The sequence below is a fragment of the Microtus oregoni genome, unplaced genomic scaffold (genome assembly GCF_018167655.1).
Source record: "Microtus oregoni isolate MIOR12 unplaced genomic scaffold, Mior012 000100F_ref0000014, whole genome shotgun sequence".
Classification (NCBI taxonomy): Eukaryota; Metazoa; Chordata; class Mammalia; order Rodentia; family Cricetidae; genus Microtus; species Microtus oregoni.
The window spans coordinates 1,224,506-1,227,170 of NW_024544713.1; the positions used below are offsets into that span (position 1 = coordinate 1,224,506).

Genomic DNA, 2,665 nt, shown 5'->3' on the forward strand with positions numbered 1-2,665 from the left:
CAGAGAAACAAGGGAACTAACAGATGTTATGACTCAAATGCAAGTAATAGACATCTATAGAACATTCCACCCAAACACTCACACACACAAATTGCCTTCTTCTCAGTACCTCATGAAATCTCCTGTAAAACTGACCACATACTCAGTCCTAAGACAAATCTCAACAGATACAAAAAAACGTTGGAAGACCTCTTGTATCTTATCACACCATCAAGGGTTAAAGTTAGAGTTCAACAATGACACAAACTCCAGAAATTCTACAAACTCTTGAAAACTGAATAATTCTCAACTGAACCACGAGAAGAAATAAAGAAATCAAAGACAAACTAGAGTTAAATGAAAATGAATCCAAACCATACCAAACTTACAGGACACAATGGAAACAGTGCTAAGAGGAAAGTTCATAGCATTAAGTGACTACATAAAGAACCTGGGGAAATCTCACAAAAGTGACTTAACAGCCCAACCAGAAAACTCTAGAGCAAAAAATAAACAAACTCACCCAGGAGGATTACATGGCAGGAAATAATCAACTCAGGGCTGAAATCAATAAATTTGAAACCAAGAGAACAATACAAAGAATTGTGAAACAGGGAGTTGGCTCTTTGAGAAAATTAGCAAGATAGAAAAGTTCTTATCCAAACTAACCAAAAGGCAGAGAAAGACTACCCAAATTAACAAAATCAGAAACAAAAAAAGGGGACATAATAATTTACTCTGAGGAAATCTAGAGAACCATTAGGTCATGCTTTAAACACCTGTACTCCAGAGAAGTGGAAAATCTAAAGGAAATTGACAACTTTCTTGTTAAGCACCACATATGAAAATTAAACCAGGAGCAGATAAACAATTTAAACAGAACCATAAACCCTAAGGAAATAAAAACAGTCATTAAAGTTCCCCCAAATAAAAACTAATTTTACAGGGCCAGATGGGTTCAGTGTAGAATTCTATCAGGTTTTCCAAGAAGAGCTAATATCAATACTTCTCAAATTGTTCCCCACAAAAGAAACAGAAGAAATGATGCCAAAATCATTGTATGGGTCCACACTTACCCTAATACCCAAAACAAATATTCAACAAAGAGAATTACATACCAATCTTCCTCATGAACATTGATGCAAAAATACTCAACAAAGTACTGGCAAAATGAATCCAAGAATACATCAAAAAAATAAAAAGAATCTACCATGATCAAGTAGGCTTCATCCCAGAGATGCAGGGATGCTTCAACATAAGAAAATTTATCAATGTAATCTACCATATAAACAAACTGAAAGGAAAAAATACACATGGTCATCTCATTAGAGGTGGAAAAAGTCCTTTGTCAAAGTCTGACATGTCTTCATGATAAAAGTTCTGGAGAAAACAGGGAATCAAGAAAATAACTAAATGTGCCTCTTCTGTGTAACTAAAGTCTGCACCAGCTGAAGGTGCATGCGATTTGGTGATGAGATCCCAGAAAGGCAATGTGGCTCACTCCAGGCCTCAGACTCACCAGAATATGTTCACCTTCAAAAATGACAAGTTCGATAAGAGTTTTCAGACCAAGAAAATTAATGCAAAACTTCATGATGGAGTATATTAGTGCTGCAAAGAAGTTCTCGAGTGGTGTGTAAAATACAGCAAATACAAATCTCTGTCAAAGCCTAAGAAGTGTGTTAAATGTTTACAGAAGACAGTAAAGGACTTATCACATAATATGTAGACCATGTGCCTGTGAACTTGAAGTTTGCTCAAAATGTAAGAAAGAAGACATTGCTATTCCGTTTAATAAAGAACCAGAAAATTTAGCAAATACTGAAAATCAAGGTTCTAACTGTAAACAAAGTTGCAAAGGGACGGAAGACAGTGACGAGGATTTAGATGCTGACACTGAATCAGATGAGGAGGATAGGACTCTTAGGTAGCCTGAAAGCACCGTGTCAGCTGCAGAGGGCTTGGCAGACACAGAGACATCCAATATGGGACTCAGAAAAAGGCTGTCCAAAATAGGCAGAGCTGACACATGAGCAATATAAATTATTTATAACATTTGAAAAACAGAAACTTTCAGGTTTTCACAATAAAACTTGAGCTGCATATACAGAATATGTATGGAAACTTCCTGTGGCCTGTTGTACAATCTATGGAAATTGTTTTGAAAAGCATATTATTTAGTGTCAAACTATCCAGTGTTGAGAATTGCTGATTGTACAGAACTATCTCATGGAAAATTAAGATGATTAACTCATAGAGAGTACATTTTTGTAACCTGACCTCACATGTGTAACTTCCTTAGCAAAAGTCCCCTTATATCTTACAAAGCAAAACCATTTATTTTTATACACAAGCACACATATAAAATTATGTGTAGTGATTTTCCTTTGAAAATATTTTTATATATGTCATCCCATGGTTTTTACCTTTTCCAGTTTGGAAATACATACTAAGAAAAAATGTGTGGACTATATAATTAATAACTGGAAAGGAAACTAACCTTCATACTCGATGGAGATACTCGCAGTGTCAGACGCTCCGATAATGCTCTTCCATGTAAGCTATTATATTGCTCTGAATTACTTTGCTGCCAGTGGTTCTACTTATGGGCAATGTAGGTTAGCTTTGTGTGATTGCTAAAGTGTGTGTCCTTATGCTTAAAAACCTGAAGCTATTGAAAGGTGGT

The 2,665-nt window shown here is 35.6% G+C and overlaps 1 pseudogene; it reads left to right on the forward strand.

Annotated features, from left to right (window-relative positions):
• The first annotated feature begins 1,450 nt into the window (after positions 1–1,450).
• Positions 1,451–1,910, forward strand: LOC121443117 (annotated as a pseudogene).
• The last annotated feature ends 755 nt before the right edge of the window (positions 1,911–2,665 follow it).